Source organism: Carettochelys insculpta, chromosome 4 (assembly GCF_033958435.1).
Source record: "Carettochelys insculpta isolate YL-2023 chromosome 4, ASM3395843v1, whole genome shotgun sequence".
Classification (NCBI taxonomy): domain Eukaryota; kingdom Metazoa; phylum Chordata; order Testudines; family Carettochelyidae; genus Carettochelys; species Carettochelys insculpta.
Window position 1 is genome coordinate 42,640,796 of NC_134140.1, and position 19,531 is coordinate 42,660,326.

A 19,531-nucleotide genomic window follows, 5' to 3' on the forward strand; every position below is an offset into this window, starting at 1 on the left:
ACAGTGATAGACAGATCGCTGAGGAGGTGGATGGAGCATCTCACTGGACTGGGTTGGGAACTCGGGCTGGTCCTTGGCAGAGCCAGTCATAGACTTCAGAGACACCGCTATTATGGGACTTCCTTTGGGGAGATTGCTTGCAACTGTTTCTATGCATTAGCAGTATGTAGGCTACCTGAGTCACCACAGCAAGTCATCTGTTCATCTTAATGTTTGTAGTCAAAATGGCCTCTCACACCCCCACCTTGATTAGCTATGCTCATGTTGGTCCCGTTGACCAGCAGACCCAGGCATGCCAACATGCCTTTGAGACCTCTCATGTGCCCTGCTATATCCTTGATTGTTCCCACACCATGGTCTTGTTCTGGTCAACGAGGAGAAAGCTATTCCTTGTGAGCAGCGTGAGAGCCAGGACTGGGATGGGGATACTCTGTGTTCCCAGATCTCCACAGAGTTTGCAAAGGGAGCAGCCTAGCTGGGTTTTTTTAACCCCCGGGGCATCACAACTTAACAGTGATGATCTCACCATGTGGACAGAGGGTGGAGGGAGTGGGTGGAAGACTGGCTTTCTGTAGATATAACTGTGTGCTCTGGGGGAAGGTGGCGCTGCAGGTGCGGCAAGGTGGTGGTCAGGATTCTTCTTCAGACGATGGATTTTGGGGAGGCTTGGGTCCAGGGCAGGTGTGGGGTCAGTGTGGTTGCTGCCAGTGTGGGAGTTCCATCCTTAGTGGGTGGGGCACAGTGACACCTGCCATCACGTTGAAGAGTAACAGAGCAATAGCCATGCTAGTCTATATACTATCAAAACAAAAAAGCAGTCCAATAGCTCTTTCACAGCCGTTTGGAAAGAGAGGCTGCCAAACTGTCTTTTATATTCAAATTTGACATATTAACACGTGGTTTGAACCGGGATGGCGATTTTCTAGCTCATTGTAGGGGCTTTTTTACATACTTTGCTTTATCTAATTCTTGATTTCTCCTCCCCCTGCTCCTTCTGCCCCTCTGCTTTGCTCACCTTAATAATAATTTTTTCTGATTTGTCAACCTTGAGTACTATTTTTGGTTCTCTGTGCCTTAAATATTGAGTCTGTTCTGGTATGGCTATGATCTGAAGAAGTGGGTCTGTCCCATGAAGGCTCATCACCTAATAAATTATTTTGTTAGTCTTTTAAGTGCTGCTGGACTGCTTTTTTGTTCTGCCATGATGGTGCACTGAATGAAAACCACCACTATTTACACTTGCCTTTCTGAGGTCACCAGACACCCGGGCATGCCAGGACTTCCTGTGGAAGCACATTAAGCAATTGCGCATTGACCTGCTCTCTTGTGACAGGAGAGGGAGCGGTAGATTGGAAGGATGCTAGAGTGCACATACCAGCTGGATTCTGTGACTGATCACCCATGTAATGCTTTCGAAACGTTCTTGACTCTGCCCTCCTGCTATTACTTGTGGCATGGCCAGTGATTGATTCACCTGCTGGGCAGCTCTCCAGCCTCCAGCACTGCCAGGGCTGACAGGGTGACTGCTCTCGTCCTCTGATGCTTGGAGAGCTGGAACAGCCAGGCTTCTCCCACACAGGACCACCCTTCACCTAGCGATCACCTGCAAGCCAAGCTTAGCCACTTCCAAAGAAGTCTTCGTTCTTCCTCACGCCCTCCATTCCCTGTGAACTCCCATGGCATTGGCCCAACTCAGTGCCTGTCATCTACCTGTTCCTGAGACCAGTCACTTGTGAGTTTCTCAGTGTGGGCTGCTGTTAATGGTTTCATTTTCAGTACAGGACTACCCTGTATATGACACCGGCCCCTTATGCCTCACCTTTGCTCTGGGACCCAGGACAGCTTTTATTGGCGGGGAGGGTCAAAAGTGTTGCTGTTTCCTGATTCCATGAGCCCATGCTAGTGTGTGCTGCTGAAACCTGATCCCTTCTTGGAACCATGCCACTGTGTAATGCCCAGGTGCAGTCACTTGGGTGCTACTAAGCATCTCTCTCTGCCACAGGCAGCTAAGTAGTTGCTGAACTCCTACCTTGCTTGACTGCCTTTCCCCTTCTCTCTTGCAATCTGGTGGCATGCCAACCTGACCCGGAGCTGGGTGCTGGATGACATGGCAACCAGTGGCTGGCACTGAGCCCAGCTGTAGAGTAAGACGAGGTACTCTCGCTGAATTGGGATGGGGAGGGACAGCAGATTATCTTTGCCCAGGAGTTTTGAACTGAAGGGTTTCTCTATGTTGAGGGTTTGGCGGAGAGGGGACCCACTCCCTGACACAAGTATGTCTCCCCTATTTTTGCTTATCTCTTCTTCTGACTGTATGGCCCTTATGGAGCAGTGGGGTTTCCCAGCTGGGCCCCCTGGAAAAGGGGGTGCTGTACCTGTTCTTGGGCAGTGGGGGTGGGGGGTGCTGCATTCAGCTATACGACTCCCGCTCGTTCCCTGCTACCTGGCCCCAGCACTAGTGAGTATTAGGGTGCTAGACAACCTGCTGTGGTGTGTTGTGGGACTTGCCAATGGATTATGGGGAGGGGCAGTGTATGGGGTGGCTGGAGCCCCTGGTGGGGTTTTGTTTTGGGGAGTGGGTGGAGGTCATCTGTGCTGTCTTCCCTGCCAGGATGGGACCCTCTTAGTTGGCAGATGGGAATTACAGGTGTAGATCTCACCCCCTCTCTCCCACACACAATATTTACACTGTGAGGCTGTAACCCTCCCTGGCTTCCCAATTTTGCTACCCATACAACCTAACCTCTGCCCTTCATGGCTCTCTTCAACTCAGCCTTCACTGGTTCAATTCATATCCATTGGGCCATAGGCATGGCTGCCATCGTATTAGCAGAATGCTAGTGGACAACCAGGAACCAAAGTGATTCACAGATCGTATACTCACTCAGTTTGTGAGCAATGTGTGACAAGACCGTGGGCAATGCAAGACAATACTGCAAAGTTTATTTAGGACCATCTTGGCTAGAGAAAGATTTGCGAGATTTGGGGGTGGAAAATGGGGTGATTCCCAGAATTAATTCTACTCAGATTCCAAAAAAACATAAACCAAGTCAGCTGATGGTTGCAAGATCCAACAGTAGGACTTTCTTCCTGGTCAATCCTCCTGTCATTGGTGGAGGCAAATCACCTGCAGTTCCAGACAAAGTTGCACATACACAGAGCTTTGAATACTTGGTGTATTATTTCTACATTCTTTCATTTAAGGGTACAGCAAAGAAATTTCAATAAGACGAAGCATTCTGCTTCTGTTGATGTTGGAAGTATTGCCATCTTGCCACCAATCAGGCAGGAACATTTCTATACGCATACTAGGGTTAAGAGGAGTCTTTATGTGACACAGATAGTTAATGCATTTAATCATTACTTATAGGAAGCCCAAAATAAGCAAATTTGTGAAGGTAATAGAAAGAAGTTCACAAGAAAGAAAGAGACTGTTGATTGGAGACTTTTCACTTCTTGGGAAACTGAAATGAACAGTTCAGCAGCCATCATTATTGATTACAAGCATTTATTTAATAAAATCTGAGTCAATAAATGTCAAATGATTATCAGACTGTCTGGCTATGTCTACACTAGGCTAAGAAAGTTGAATGCAGATATGCAATTCTAGCTACAGCAATTGAGCGGCTAAAATCAACACATCAGCGCTTAGCTGACTTGGCTAAGCTCAATGGGACTTCTTTCTCCTGTCTACCTCCCTTACTCCTGAAGTCTTGCAAGGAGTACAGGGGTCAACTGCGACCTTTGAGAAGTCGATTTCTCATGTTTCTACTAGATATGCAAATCGAACCTTGAGTGGGCCGATCTTCTGGGGTAGCGTAGACCTGCCCAGAGACAAATAGTACCTAAACAATATCATTAGGAGCTTGGGAAATATGTAGATCATCACTCACATGTTTCTGTTCTATATAGGTCCCTTACACTGCCAGTAGATTTTAGAGAAACTACTGAATCAAGAATTACTGAGGCAACTACACTAGAAAAAGTACTGTAGAGGAAGCACTTCCTAAAAAATCCCATCTTCTCCTGGTTTTAACTTACGACCTTTGTCTTGTTTGAAAAAGCTGGAAATAATTAGGAGCCAAATCAACTGGGAGGAAGATCTTAATCAAAAAATTGTAAGTAATTCGGAAGTGTTCAAAAAGAGTTTGCTAGAAGTCAAAAAAGCCACAATCAAGAAAGAAAGCCATATTGGTCCTAAAAATGTGATCTGGTTTAGTGGGAAAGTGAAGATGGTTTTGAAAAATAACATATAAGAAAGGAGAATGTGATAGTAATGAATATGGATTGTAGAAACTGATAAAGATAAATCTATAGGCAGCAAAGTGGCATGTTAGTATTTAGCACTTCTGACATTGCTATATTTTCTCTTATAATGTTTCTGCCTTCATTGAGTAGTGGTTCCACCCTGTCTTTTGTCTTCCTCTTGCTTTTAATGTACTTGTAGAATATTTGCTTTTTACCCTTTATGTCTCCAGTTAGTTTCATCTCATTTTATGTCCTGGCCATTTAGTTCCCATGTAATTGTGGTATTTGTTTTTAATTTGAACTAGTTTCCCCCTTTTTGTAGGTTTTATTTTTGTTTTTTAAGTTTCAGATGATTTATTCCTGGTGTTCAGCTTATTAATAGGGAAGATTCAGATAGAAAGTGAGGTGTAAACTTTGACAGTGAGAATAATTAGCCAGTAAAACCGTCTAACGATTGTTGTTGATTCTACATCATTGGATGTCTTAAAATCAAGATTGAATATTTTTCTAGGAGCTGTGCTTCAGGAATTATTTGGGAAAGTTCTGTGTTATACAGGAGGTCAGACCACATGGTTACAATAGTACCTACTGGCTTTGGAATCTATTGTTTTTTATATTCCTCACCTGGGTAAGAATTGTGGGAACATATGTGTGTGCAGGTAGAAGCCAGGTGTTTGTGGGTGTGGGCATGGCCGTGTGTTTTATACCCTTTTACCTTATTCTCATATGACATCTCAAGAAACTAGTGAATAGCTGAGGGTTCTGTGGAGAATGGCTTCAAAGAATTTAGCTTCATGAGATAAGAAATGTACTTTGGCCATTAAGCCTGGAATAGTTTAGTCAACCAGATATAATTGAAATTAATTGCTTATGTATTTGTGTATACCTCTGTTCAACACATATCTATAATGTAATTAGTTTAATATTAAATGAGCACACATAGTCTTATCAGAGAGGCCAAAGATTTGAATGAGAATGGAGATTAGAACTATAGTTTCATCTTTAGAGCTGGTGCAATCTGGGCAGAACTGAGGTTTATTGGTGGCATTACTAGCGGTAACTTGTTCTGCCATTGTTTGTCCCTTGGGGAGGAAGAAACTTTCAGCTTCTAATGTTTCCAGTCAGAGACCAGTGAACTAACTTAGGTACACAGTGAGGGAAAAAATCTTTGTACATTTTTTCAGCAGTGCTCAGTCTGATGTTTACTGCAGCCCGGGAAGTTTCTTAGTTAATTCTTCCTCTGTGCCTCCTTTGTTGATAGTAAAATCTACCCTATTGTTATACTTTTAGGCATCCCTTTATTACTAAGGCCTGGTCTACACTAGGGATCAAAGTCAATCCCAGATATGCGATTCTAGCCACACCATGAAGGTAGCTAGAATCAATGTATCAGGATTGACTTTGTTCCTTGGTGTAGATCAGGGCTCTTTGGGCTTGCACTGATGTCTCTTACTCCATTTGGCAGCATGGGGTACCAGGATCGCTGGCCAAGCCCAGAGAGATTGATTTTGTCGCATCTTCACGGACGCAGCAAAATCGAACTCTGGTGGATTGATCATGGTACATTGACCCTGCAGTAAGTATAGACATACCCTTAGTGTTTAGAGCATTCCACAGAACCCAAAATCTTCTGTGTTCTGGGATATTCTAATTAGCAGACAAAATCCCATAAAGCAACCAACACAACCCTTACTTCTAACACCACTGGCTTCTCTGGGGAGGAGAAATGCTGAGCACTTTCCACTGAAAAGTTTCATGGGGAATTGGTGCTATGAGGATTGAATCACACAAATTAGACGAGTCTCATCTGTGTCTTTTTCATCGGTATCTTTCCACCCCTCATAAACAGTGGTGTGTATGAAAAAAGACATACCCATAAAATATTGGCCTGGAAGAGATCAAATCCAGTCTGCTGTGCTTGGGCAGGGCCAAGTAAACCTTGACTACCTTTGACAGGTGTTCACCTAGCTTTTTTTCCTGACAGCTCCAATTATGGAGATTCCACACCCTTTGTTGGAAACCTACTCCAGTGGCTCACCTATCTTTATTAGGAAAGACTTTCTAACTAACTTATTTGTCCCTTGCTACAGATTAAGCTCTTTTGTCTCACCTTCAGCAGACATGGAGAATAACTAATTATCCTCTTTATAATGGCTCTTGGAGGAAGCTCAGGGCTGGGGTTTGCCATGCAGGAGGGGTCATGGGGTGCTGGCTCTGGGAGAGAGGTCAAGGCAGTGGGTTCGGAGTGCTAACTCTAGGAAGTGGCTGGGGGTGGATGTGAAGCCTCCCGCTGGGCAGCACTTACCATGGGCTCAGTCAGGATACAGAGAGGCCAAGGAAGCCATATGCCCATCCTGGCCCTATGTCACTACCAGGAGGGGCAAATGTACCCCTGTGGTCCCCAGGCCAGGACACAGAAGTCACATGGACCCATTCACCCCTCTCTGACAGCACCACCCTCTCTGCTCCCATTGGCCATAATTTCCCATTGCTAGCTAATTGGAGCTATAGTGGCAGGACCGTGCTTGCAGGCAGGAATTTTGCTGCGATCCCTGACCCCCCATATCCACCCACACATGTGGGGCTACACTGGCGGCTCCCAGGAATGGCCAGTGGTGTGGGGCCAGAGCAGGGACACCATCAACTGTGATCAACTGGGAGACTCCTAAGAATCTACCAGTTGATCACAATCGACTGGTTGGTGACCAGTGACTTATGGTAATTGACTTTCAAGCAGCTGGAGACAATGATGTGCGGATCTAAAGCACACCTCAATTTGCTTTAACTTGTATTTTTGGCTGTTTGTAGAGATTAGTCTGTATATAAACTGTGTGTTTTACTAAAGCGTGTCTTGCCTTTTAATTGGTTGGCAGTCGTACCCTATGAGTATGAATGAGGGCAGAGGGAGAGTTACAGTAGCTGTCTTTTGTCTATTACTGTAATATGAGGGGGTTTCTGGGCACAGCTGAGGAAATCAATCGAGAGGATCTTTGCTTAAAACTGGGCCACTTGCAGCCCCAGGCTGGGATTTCCTTCTCTCTAAGGCAAAATTCAATCAGCCACAAAACTACATCTGCCAGCCCCACTGGCCAGCCAGAAGCCACACAAGCAAATCCACAGATTTACCAACTGCTATACCAGCCCAGGCCAACAACCCCCTACTCAGGTGAGAGGTTTTTAAAACCTATTTCACCAACACCATACAGATTCTTCCAGGCCCCAAAGGGTCCAGCCACAGTTCCAGGCCAACATATACTTGGATCTTACCCAAAACAACTTGCTTGCCAATCTTTCAGATCTAAGAATCTAAAGGTTTATTTATATATTTATCAAAAAGAACAGAGTATTACGGAAAAATTTTTAACACAATATTTTACATATATCAATAACAGTTATTGATACAGGCCAGTGGTGTTCTATGCTGACTCTTGAAAGTCTCTGAAAGTCCACCCCATAAGGGGTATGATTCCACCTTACATAGTCTTAGTCACTGGAGAATTGAAGATCTAGTGAGCTGGGGCCAGCACACTGGAACATGGATCCTTGGAACAGGAACCAAGACGGACTCTGCTAGGCCCATTCTATACATTTCTCTTGTGTAGGGAAAAAGTCTTTTCTTCTTCCCATAAGGCACTGGACAGTCAGGAACCCCTGACTCAGGTAGCCTGCTGTGGCACTCTGCCACTGGCTTTTAAGCTGGACAGCACAGCCTAATCCATAGCCATTGGATGCATTCCAGGAGAGAAGTCCCATATTACTGAGATGTGTATTGGCTGTCTGAGCCTTTGTTCAGTCTCTCATCCTGCCTAGAGCTGGGGGAGATCACACCTTCTATTGTGAATCTTAGCAGTGAAACATTTCTAATACAGCTACAGAGCTAAAAATCTATCTACAAACATGGCATAGACATATAGGCCATGTCTACACTAACCCAAATGGCCATTTCAAAGATTACTAATGAAGCACTGAAATACGTATTTAGCGCCTCAGTAGCATGCGGGTAGCCGTGGCCCTTCGAAATTGCTGTGGCTCGCTGCTGTGTGGCTCATCCGGACAGGGGTCCTTTTTGACAGGACCCCCACCAACTTTGAAATTCCCTTATTCCTATGAGCAGATAGGAATAAGGATTGAATCACACAAATTAGAACAGTTCAGCAGATAGGAATAAGGGGCCATTTAGGGGCCAATAGTTCAGCAGATAGGAATAAGGGGCTCCCTCCCTCTCGCCCTCCATTGAAGATTTAGGCTAGTGTAGACATAGCCATAAATAGCATACATAGATTCGGGGCATCCTCAGCGTTCATTAGACACCTGACATGGCCTCTCTGACACAATATTTGGGCTGTGGCCACACTTGGCCAAAACTTCAAAATGGCCTTGTTAATGGCCAAATAGACGAATGCTAATTAATTGCTGAACTGAATATTCAGCACCTCATTAGCATTAGCATGCTGTTGGCTGCAGCGCTTTGAAAGTGCTGCTTTTGAATGCACACAGCTCGGCGTGGCTACACGGGGGTGGGGGTGAGGGGGGTCCTTTTGAAAAGGACCCCTGTGTAGCCGCGCCAAGCCATGCATGTTCGAAAGCAGCACTTTCGAAGCGCAGCAGCTGGCAGCATGCTAATGAGGCGCTGAATAGTCAATTCAGTGCCTCATTAGTATTCTTCAATTTGGCCATAAGAGGATCATAACCTTGAAATCTGACTCTCTGGTCAGCTCATATGAGAGAAGTGCTCAGTGATGTAATCTGTAGAAACCATTTTATTTTTAACAAACTGAAGGATTTGTCAATTCAATCATGGATATTGCCTTCAATAGAAGAATCCATTTGGATTGGCAGTCTTTGCAGATAGGTTAAAAGTAGGAAGATCTGGGGAAAGGATGGGGAGCAAGGGTTTTTTTTTTTTTTTGCTTTACAGGTTCTAAGAGAAATTAATTTGTCAACTTGCTTTGGACCCCAGGGACACCATGTTTTTTGATGCATACAGCAAAATCTGCTAATGGACACTAAAGAAATTAATATTTCTAGGCCATTATGGCTACGTCTACACGTGAAGCCTACATCGAAATAGCTTATTTCGATGTAGCAACATCGAAATAGGCTATTTCGATGAATAACATCTACACGTCCTCCAGGGCTGGCAATGTTGATGTTCAACTTCGACGTTGCACGGCACCACATCGAAATAGGCGCTGCGAGGGAACATCTACACGCCAAAGTAGCACACATCGAAATAAGGGTGCCAGGCACAGCTGCAGACAGGGTCACAGGGCGGACTCAACAGCAAGCCGCTCCCTTAAAGGGCCCCTCCCAGACACAGTTGCACTATACAACACAAGATACACAGAGCCTACAACTGGTTGCAGACCCTGTGCCTGCAGCATGGATCCCCAGCTGTCGCAGCAGCAGCCAGAAGCCCTGGGCTAAGGGCTGCTGCCCATGGTGACCATAGAGCCCCGCAGGGGCTGGAGAGAGAGCATCTCTCAACCCCCCAGCTGATGGCCGCCATGGAGGACCCAGCAATTTCGACGTTGCGGGACGCGGATCGTCTACACGGTCCCTACTTCGACGTTGAATGTCGAAGTAGGGCGCTATTCCGATCCCCTCATGAGGTTAGCGACTTCGACGTCTCGCCGCCTAACGTCGAAGTTAACTTCGAAATAGCGCCCGACGCGTGTAGCCGCGACGGGCGCTATTTCGAAGTTAGTGCCGCTACTTCGAAGTAGCGTGCACGTGTAGACACAGCTTATAACAGTTGGCTGATTAATGCAGTGCCATTAATATGCTCTCCCCGTCTTCTGAGCATTATAGACAAAGTTTAGATTGATTCATCATTTGGATTTCAACAGGGCTGAAATTCACCCATGTGCTAAGGATCACCCTGAGGCCCAGGAGCCACTTAATACCTCAACCTAGCACAATTTTAAATAGCATGTGTTTGGCCTTGTACTTATTTCCTATGCATTGGGGGCAGATTTCAGCCTGGGAGAGAGGTAACAGGCACAGATCTAGGAAATTATATTCTTGGTTTATGTCATGTGTTTATCATATGTGATAATGTTTTAATCAACCCCTGGGCTTTTTCAGTACACAGGATGACCCTTTTTCCAGAGGGTCCTTGTTGAATACGTAATGCTGATAGACCCAGGTTGCCTGCCCCAGAACCTGGCAGCATAGGGTCTGAAGTTCTGCACTCTACCACCTGAGCTAAAGGCCAGCTGGCTCTCAGCTGAGGGTGTAGAGCAGAGACTTCACTCACCCCAGATGAGGGCTCTGTGCCTCTGGGTATTACGTGCTTCCCTGGGCTGAGGAAGCATGTCCTGAGCTTCTGAGACCTTCCAGCAGTTCTTCCCAGCCAATGCACCAGTTGTAATGCTGACAAACCCAGGTAGCCAAGCCCCAGGGATAGCACCTGCAAGCATAGGGTCTGAAGTCCTGCACTCTACCATGTGAACTAAAGCTGAGGTTGTAGAGCAGAGACTTCACTCACCCCAGATGAGGTCTCAGTGCACAACATGCTTCCCTCAGCTGAAGGAGCACATCCCCAGCTTCTGAAACCTTCTAGCAGTTCTTCCCAGCCAGTGCTCTAGTTGTAAAGCTGACAGAACTGGGTTGCCAGCCACAGGGATAGAACCTGCAAATATAGGGTCTGAGTTCTGCACTCTACCATGTGAGCTGAAGGCCACATGGTGCTGAGCTGAAGCTGTAGAGCAGAGACTTCACTCACCCCAGATGAGGACTCTGCCTCTGAGTACTACAAATGCATTGCACAAAGAGGTTGTGGGTGGGGATTTAGGAGGACCTACTTTCACAGAGGCTATTCCAGGTATAAGAAGCAGCACAGGAGAGGCCTTTCAACCCAAAGATTCCAAGAAGGAATGTGAAGCCCTTCTTCCATGTTTCATATCAATGCAGAATATTAAGATTAAAGGATTTTACTCTTAAATTTGATGGGAGCTTTCTGCATCTGAAGACAGCAATTTACTTTGCTTTTTAATGCATTTCAATTACATTTAATTAGCTACTGTTCAAACTTTCTTGTCTTGTCCGATGGCAACAGTTCTGACTTTGGTTTAGCAAATTTAAGAACCTACATTCATTATTGCTGCTTGTTTTCAAACCAGACTAGAATATAGTCACCTGAACTAGTTCCTTGGTGACTGCAGACAAATCCAGGCAGACCTCTGATTCAAGCTGTGTAGTGCCTGCTTCTCTACCCAATCAGAAACTCCAGGTTGTAACCACTGCAGGGTTCACCACTGATAGGGGTGTTTTTGGCAGCACTTCATATAATGTAATAAACAAAGAAGTACTTCATTAGATGCCACAAGTGGTTGCTGTGAGTGTTTTGTTCTCAGGATTTTTGCCCTGGGCAGCAGAAACACTGCATAACCATTTGTTTGCCTTTACAGCCCCTAATTTAAAAAACCAGACTTCATGAAAGCAATCACCCATGGCTTCATTCAGCAGTACAGGAACAGCATCTGATATTTAGGAATTGAAAATATATTGCCTGGTTCACACCACGCTATATGCTTTTTTTTCCCCAGCTTCCTTGGATAAAAAGTAACAAAATTGAGTTGACGCATAAAAATTTGTCTGCAGAGCAAATAAGTTTGGTTAGGTGCAGTTTTTCAACAGTTCCAGCAGAATAAAAAAGGGAGCCACGTGGAAGGGAAATTCCACATTATATTTCTGAGTTTTCCCTTTACCTTGGGGCAGGGACTCTCCAAAATCTTAGCCTAAGAGGAAAACCTTTGGATAAGACTGACTGTGTTTGTGGCCATCCCTGAAGTATTTGGTGTTTATTTAAGATCTGACACCCAGTAATACTGTAGGCTGGAGTTTCCCAAACTAATTTAGGTACAGAACAGTTTTGGGCTTGGAATATGTTGATGGAACACATACATGTTGGTGCAGGGGAAGCAAGGGAGGGGCAAGAGAAAGAAGATTTCATACTGAAAAATTGCTGCATATAATGCTCAAAAATTGATTTAAAAGTTAATTTTTAGATGTCTTTTATTTTACAAAAAAAAAAACCTGAAAAATAACAAGAGAAAATCATCAGAAAGAACTAATGTCCTTCTGATAGGAGGACAGTTATCAACTCTATAATTAAGTATAAAAGTTCAAAATTAAGTACAAACCCAAAACAAAACATCAATATGACATCCGAAAGGAGGAAAGTTAGTGCTGGGGTTTGTTTGTGCAAAAATAGAAAGGACAATATTGTTTAAAAAAAAGAATGTCCTTCCTTAAAGCTTAAAAACCATTTTTATATTAAAAAAATGCAAAACAAATTAGGTATGGAAAAATATTTGTAAATGTTGTGTTTTTATAAATGTGTTATTTTTACAGGAAACTACTGGAAAATAAAAATAAGTAACACAACAGATTTTTTTAAAATGGGAAGAGTGTTTTTGCATCTTTTGATCACAAATCAGTTTCACATTAAGAACGATGCTAGAGAGTTGGAGCGTTATGTCAGGAGCAGCACCAAGTCTATTCCTGTATTTTGTTTTCATTGCAGCGTAATCAGACAATCCAGTTTTACACACGTATGTTGTAGAAAAAGGAAGGAGCACTCAAACTGCACATTTTGCCCCATTTGGGTACTCTGTAATTAGACTGCTCCAAAAATTATTTAGTGGAAATTCGTTAAACTTTTGTTTCAGTTGAGAGTCCGAAATCAAGTCAACCAGGCTCTCATAGTCTTGTGGTATTCAGCCAACTGGCTTGATTGTAATTGCAAGCTGATTTCAAACTCAAACATTATTGTCCTTTGTTGGATACAAAAATTCAGAGAGTAGAGCATAAGTCAGGCAGGTGCTGTGCAATGGCACTGCAAATATCCCCATTGACTACTTTAGAATTCATTTCAATCAGGAAGTAACTAAGTGTAGGAAAGCAGTCGAAGTTCTTTTCTTCTACGGAGGAGGTCCAAAATTCCAGTTTTTCTGACAATGACAAAATTTTCTTTATTGCTGTAAAGGTCACATTCTTTCCTGGCAGCAACAGATTCACTTCATTTAATTTTGTAAAAATATCTGCAAGGTACACAAGTCTTGGCAGTTACAAGTATCAAACAGTCAGAGAGCCAAAACTTGGAATCCAAGAAAACAAATAGTTCATCACAAAGCTCAGAAAGTCTTACAAGCAATTTGCCTCACGATAGCCACCTCCCCTCAGAAATGTAGAAGAAGAGCAGAAGAACATAAGAAGAACATAATTTCGTGGTTAATATTTCAGTATCAAAATATTTTCATAGAACGCCTATTCAGATTGCATTGCTCCACAGACCACAGTTTGGGAAACACTGCTGCAGGCCATGAGCAGAGCTGAGCAAATAAAACAAATGCAGCTGGCTGGAAAATATCTTCCATACTGACAGCTAAGCGAAAATGAAACTCAAACTTTGTGAGTACTTCAGCACATTTTGTCACTAGCTCTAGCAAATAAATAAATCAATCCACAATTTCTGCCTTGCTTTGTGTTTATAGAAAAACTGGATAGAAGACTGCCATGGCAAACTTATTCCTAATTTGGGATTATCCAGCAGCAATTATTTTGAACATTTTTTAATTAAAAGGACAGGTATTTGAAATTTGAGTTGTGGCATTTTGTTGAGATTAGGAAAACAAAACTCATGATGATGCTTTCTGTTCACTGTTTCAATTCTTTCAAGGAAGTTTCTGGTGTAAATTATTTATTAGAAGCAAACTAAAAATTCACTCTCTGCACTTATTCAAGTGTATGCACTTAAATTCACTTTCCACAAATGTTAATACCCAATTGAACTGACTTAAATGGAAAGTAAATAGTGAAGGGACACAAATACCAGTCAAGCAAATTCAGACACATATTGGTGTGCATCTATTTTTGAATTTGTTAACCAGCTCTCATCACAAATGCAGGACATTGTCTGTAAATGGGAATAGGGAAAGACCAAATTTTCTCGTTTGAGTGCTGCCAAAGTCTTTAAACTCTCATTTGAGGACTTCTGTAAGTCACCCAGCAGAGTTACTGGAGTGAGTGGGTAAGTTCTCTGACCTGCAATGTACAGGAAGTCAGACTAGATAATCATGACATCTTTGAGTTCTACATTATGACAACATGCCAATGAATGGGAATTACAATATGGACAGGAGGGGAACCTTCTGCCAGTTTGCACTAGTGTGCTCCTAGCATGTACAATCACAATCCCATTTCAACATCCAACAAAATGTTCTTCAATTTCAGCATAATGCCCCCATTTAGAAATGTGTACACATTGATTGACAATACCTAAAATGTACTAAAAGCCACCCAAAGAGCCTGGAAAGTGACATCAGAATGTATGATCATACACTAATCCACTAATTTTTGAACACTTTTATTTGGGCAATCTTCAGTTACTAAGTTTGACACATATTAAAAAAACTGATAATTATTCTGTCATCAGCTAATCCTCAATTTAAGGATTTCTTTTGCCACTTTACTAAAAGCCTGGCTGCATCAGAACTAAAGCTCTTTGTTTCTAAGAAATGTTTGATGTACTGTTTTTCAATGGTGATAGAGATCTGATATGAAAAGACAGGTAAAAGTAAATACTGTATGCTCTAGGCCCAAGCGTGAAAAAAAAAACCCTAGTATTTTCAGCTGAAATGTATATGGTTTATTTAAAAATGGTGGATTCATTAAAAAAAAGATATATAAACAATCCTACTAATATGTTATAACCAGGGCAAGGAGTTCTCATTTAAGAATGGCAGAGAAGCTTTATTTTGACATGTGTACGCCTAAGGCCGCGGTGTCCAACACGCTTCCCGTTCTCCACATGTGGTGAACTGGCCACCGCCGTGTGGCGAAATGCAGCTCCTTAGAGCCACACCAATGGAGCACCCCCTGCCCACATGCCCTGCCACTTGGTAGGACAAGTTTGTGGCAGCAGCAGTGGCCCTGGTCTGGAGCCATGTGGCTCCTGTAGCTCCAGCCATGGCTCCAGTGCAGCCCTGCAGCTCCAGCAGGGGGGAGGGATAGCTCAGTGGTTTGAGCTTTGGCCTGTTAAACCCAGGTTTGTGAGCTCAAGCCTGGAGGAGTCCATTTAGAGATTGGGGCAAATATATGTCAGAGATGGTGCTTGGTCCTGCCAAGAGGGCAGGGGACTGGACTACATAACCTGCCAAGGTCCTTTCAAGTTCTAGGAAATGTGTACCTCCATTACCAAAAAAAAAAAAAGAAAAAAAAAGAGTTACTGCAGTGGGGTGTGTGCATGTGCCTGGCCCTGACAGGGAGGGGGTGCCTGCATGGGTGAGCTGGGGTGGTCCTTAAATTTCTATTGGACACCACTGACCTTAGAATGAGAGCTGCTTGAAAAATGCTTCATTTTGAACTGTCTTCTGAAGGGGGTAGGAGGAAGGAATGGAAATCCTGTCTCTGCTACCACATTTCTGAAAAGCCTTGAGAAAGTTACATGTACTAAAATGTTCAGACTTCAGGTTCTTAATGTTAGGGATCCAAGTACCTCTGCTTCCCTTTTACTTCAACATTTCCATAAATAAGGCCCCTTTATTTGGTACGGAAATTTGGATGAACTCATCCTCATCTGAGCTGCTGAATACACAGCCAGTATGTTCTACGTGTCAATTTGCCATGGAGCTAAAGCTAAGTTCTGTGCGTTAAAGCAACATATCCTTCATATCACAGAGCCTTCAGCCTTTTGTATTTCAGGCTCCACAGTATTTGCTTTCACTATTTAATTTTGCTTTGTATTTACACACAGTCAGTTAAGCAAAAACGTATCTTTTTGAATGCACATAATTAAGATTAGCTCTTTAAGCAGTACTGTAAAGACTATGTGTATGCTAAGTCTAATAATATCATTGTCCAAAAAACAGATGCTCCTGAATGAGACATATTAGAGGCCCTTCCTCCTCCCGCCCCAATATGGCTACCTGGCATTTAGTCTCAGAACCTGGTTCCATGACTCAGGCTTGAAGTGCTTGGCTGTGGGGCTAAAAACATAGGTCTTCCCACATGGGCTACATCCCAGGCTGTGGTACCCACCCACTCACTGGGTCTCAGACCCTGGGCTTCAGGCCACGGGGGAATGATTTTGGGGACTGTGCAAGTATAAAAGCAGAACGTGACCCTAAGTGTGCATTTTTCACAGGAGTCACATACAGTTTCCTGCTGAACTCCAATATTTCATGGTTTATTGTAGTAGTGAGTAAAAGTGCAACCCTGTGCAGCAGACCTGCACAAGGCTTATCTTGTGGCACCTAAGCCATGTTGTCTCAGGTTTACGTAGAACTTTATTTGTGCACAGATATTGAGTTATACCTCTGTACAGAAAGTATCTCACTCAATGTAAATCTTAATGGGCAGTATCTGTTCACTGTGGCTATGCCTACACTAGCATTCCTCTTTCACAAGAGGCATGCAAATGAAGGAAATCGAAAATGCAAACGAGGTACGTATTTAAATATCAGCCACTCATTTGCATATTCTTCTTTTAAAAGAGCTTTTTTTTGAAAGAAGAAAAATAGTGTAGATGCAGTTGCTTCAAAAGTAAACCCCCATCTTTGCATGAACCCTTCTTCTTCCTATTTTTGGTTTTAGGAAGAACTGTTCTTTCCAAGATGGGGTGACTTTTGAATGAGCTGTGTCTACACTGCTTTTCTTCTTTCGAAAGAAAAATATGCAAATGAGGTGCCAGATATGTAAATCTGTGCCTCATTTGCATTTTGATGTCCTTCACGTGCATGCCTCTTTCGAAAGAGGAATGCTAGTATAGATGTAGCCTGTGTGTTTATAGAACACCTGCATGCCCATTGTTTTCACACTATCATTTATGCTCTGAAATTACAGACTTTCTGTAAAGAGACACCAAAGGCTGCCCTCCGCCCAGGGGTGAATTTCATCAGTGGAGCCCAAACGGGTTTACATTTGTACAGTCCATCATTTGAGTATCCAAGTAATAATCCAAATGAATATGTGCACTCCAAAATGCAGGAGGGATTAAATGACAATATAGGAGAGGCTGAGGCCTGTGGGCTAACGTTTCTTTCATTTAATTGACAAATTAAGAGGCTTTGGTCTTAGAGCTTGTGAAAGGCACTTGATTTAAAAGCATCAAGAATGGGGCACTCCCTTCACTGAGGGAGGTGGATCTGTCCTAGGGACCCAGCCAGGCATGGAGCAGTGGGAAAGGAGGGCTGGGTGAGGTGGGTCAGCCTGCCCCGTTCCCATGTGAAAGAGGTGTACAGGAGTGTTTTGTGTGCTACCTCTCCCCATGCAAACCTTAAAGATAAGAAGGTAAATAAAAAGACACCTGCTGTACAGTATTTCTTTTTAACAGGGGCTCAGTCAACTTGATGTTAATTTGAATGTTTGTACTACATAGTTCAGATTGATGGCCATTGAGCATGCTTGAATATGGGTAATTTTACCAGATGTCCGTTATTCTGCATAGGAAAGTACAGTCACCCTAATCGTATCAATCCAGTCGTTGGTCTGTTTGCCAAAAAAGGTGACAATTTTTGTCTAGGGTGGTGGTTATTCTTGTGACCTGGATACTTGCCCACTGGGAACCACACAGAAATAATATACCAACTCACTTCATGCAGACCACCCAACAGTAAAGATTAGTCACTCAGGTCTAGAGCCTTCAAGCTCCATAAGTCCTTAACTTCTATTCATGTCAATTGGAGGTAGGTATCTACACACCTTTGAGGATCTGGGCCTCAGGCCCTGACTCAGTAAAGCATTTAAATATGTGTTTAAGTACCATTGAAGACCTAAGCACATGCTTGAAGTTAAACACATTCTTAAGTGCTTAACTGAACAGGGGATTTGCTCCTGACCTGGGGTGGATCTATGCCTGTGGTGGAGGAGTGAAAGACACTTATTCCTTGATCAGTTGGTCCTCCATGGGGCCTTACTATGGAGGCATTGCGGTGCTCCACAGAGCATGTTTATTCCCCAGCGAGCACAGTATCCAGGCAAAATATACTTCTGCCACTCTGAAAGGCTGTTTTGTCTCACTAGGTTGGATGTAACTTGTCAGTTGGCCCTAGAACAGGAGAAGCACGTGTATGGAATGTATGACGACTGGCAAGGAAGCAAGGAGTTTCAAGACATAAAGAGTCAGGAATAACCCAAACAACATCCCTATCCTTAGCACAAATAGAGAGTCTGGGTTATACTGTGTCTCTGAGATGAAATGCCTGATTATCTGGATTCCCTGTTTCTTCTAGTCACGACAGAGTGTTCTCCATAGAAATTATTAGCTTGCTCTGGTTTTTATTCTGTTTCATTGTAGTCGATTAGTGAAATCTATAGCACCCTCTAGGCACAAATTTCTGTCCTAACTTTGGTCATAAAACATTGCAAGTGAAACTTCAAAGATGTTAGGCACATATTCAATATTGGGTCCATCTTTTCCTTAGAAATAATCTCTTTACCAACTCTTCCTACTCCTAGTTGCCATGGCCTAGATTGTTAAAGGTAGCTAAGTGTTGCTGTACTCAGTATATTAATGCCTAACTGATTTAAATGCCTAAATCTCATTTCTAAAGGGATTTAGGAGCCAAAATCCCTCTGACACTGAGCACAGCAATGGTTAATTACTTTAAAAATCTGGGTTTATGAGCTAATCGTTCCCCACCCTGAATTGCAGCACTAATTAAAGTTGTTGACTAATTACATCCTATACTGACCTAATTTGTGCTTGGCAGACTCAGGTGGGAAAGTCAGTCAGGGGAAGAATAAGATACTGTATGTTGCTGTAAAACAACTAAATTCATCAAATAGATCTAAGGAGTGAGACATACTACGTATATGTATTATTTTTTGCATTACATTTATGTATTATTTTTTATTCTGAAGGTCGACAATGTGCTCCCTGACAAAAAATAAAGGTCAGGCCTAAGGGTAGACTTTGTATAGGAATTACTGTGTGTATGGTGGGATATCTGTGGGGGTGGAGCAGGACTAAATAATTTACTACAAATCGAACCTCTCTAGTCTGGCACCCTTGGGACCTGACCGGTGCCAAACAAGAGAATTTGCCAGACCACAAGAGTCAATACTGTCAAGCAGCATTATCAACACTTCCACTGCTTAGTGGACTCTTAGGAGACATTTATGGGCAAATTGCAGCCAAATAACAGCACAGAACACTGAGAGCCAGAACTGGTGGCTATAAACAAACTTTATGGGAACATAGGAAACTTGGCCACACCCATGATAAGTGGTCATCCTGATAGCTAAAATCATGCTGTTACAGATGTTGCTGGAACAG